The sequence below is a fragment of the Hypomesus nipponensis genome, chromosome 5 (genome assembly GCF_054491055.1).
Source record: "Hypomesus nipponensis isolate SF chromosome 5, ASM5449105v1, whole genome shotgun sequence".
In the NCBI taxonomy this organism is placed as follows: Eukaryota; Metazoa; Chordata; class Actinopteri; order Osmeriformes; family Osmeridae; genus Hypomesus; species Hypomesus nipponensis.
This window is the reverse complement of record NC_140365.1, coordinates 13,366,472-13,367,530: the sequence shown is the minus strand read 5'-3', so window position 1 is coordinate 13,367,530 and position 1,059 is coordinate 13,366,472. Positions and strand designations below refer to the sequence as shown.

General features: G+C 47.2%; 1 long non-coding RNA gene across 1 annotated transcript; it reads right to left on the bottom strand.

The window, feature by feature from the left end:
- Window positions 1-857, bottom strand: LOC146288759 (uncharacterized). The gene is made up of 3 exons (XR_014755147.1): window positions 787-857; window positions 137-245; window positions 1-17 (listed from the first exon to the last, which is right to left on the bottom strand). It is a non-coding gene; the product is annotated as an uncharacterized LOC146288759 (long non-coding RNA).
- Between the last annotated feature and the right edge of the window lie 202 nt (window positions 858-1,059).

Sequence of the window (1,059 nt, the reverse complement as noted above, 5' to 3'; positions counted from 1 at the left end):
ATCCGTCAAAACCCTAACTGGAATAATCATATAGACAAAATCAACGCAAATGTGTTGGAACGGTCCGCCCGCCATTGGCGTGAATCCAATGGCTGTTTCTAAACCCTTTTTAGAATTGTTTTTAAACAGATCTCACACTTTTAAAACCGAAACTACTTGCGCTTTTAGATTTGGAGACCAAAGGGCCATTTTCCTGATTCGGATCACGGTCTCGCCTCGTGCGCAGTGATCTGCGCCATGTGCATCTGTAATGACAGAAGATAAAAGATCAATGGTGGCAACGATCAAACCCTCATGATTTCTCCACACCCCGTCTGTTCTCTGGACTGCACCTCTGTCCACCCACAACTGTTTCTCCGCCTCTGAGGCAGCTGCCTGGACCTCTACCATGTCTCTATTGACCAGCTCTGGGGTTATCTGTACTACTGTCAACACTGCACTTTGTCCCCGCTCCTGTGCTGCCTGTTTTGCAGCCTCGTCAGCCTTATTGTTTCCCATGGTGGTAGTGGAAAGATAATTTTGGTGTGCCTTGCACCTTATTATTGCTATTTTGTCTGGCAGCATCATGGCGGTAATTAAAGACATCACTTGGCCGTGATGCTGGATGGGGGATCCATCAGTTTTCTTGAATCCCCTGGACCACCATAATGACCCAAAAAGATGACACACCCCATGCGCATAGGACGAATCTGTGTAAATATTTACTGTTTTGTCCTTTGCTAATTAGCAGGCCTCTGTGAGGGCTATTAGTTCAGCCTTCTGGGCTGAACACGGTTGTTGACATACCTCAGCTTTTAGTGTAGCGAATGCCCCCTTTCCTGCGAGCTCCGCCACCGCATATCCAGCTTTCAACCCATCTGCCTCTCTGAAACAAGATCCGTCCACAAACAGGGTTAACTCAGGGCTTTCTAACGGCTCAGATACCAAATCAGCCCTTAGTTTTACATATTCTGATGTTTCAGCTTCACAATCGTGTGGTATGCCCTCCTCTGGCAGAGGAATGGTATCGGCCGGATTTACAGTGGTACAGCTTTTAATGCTTACGTCTGGGTATCGCAA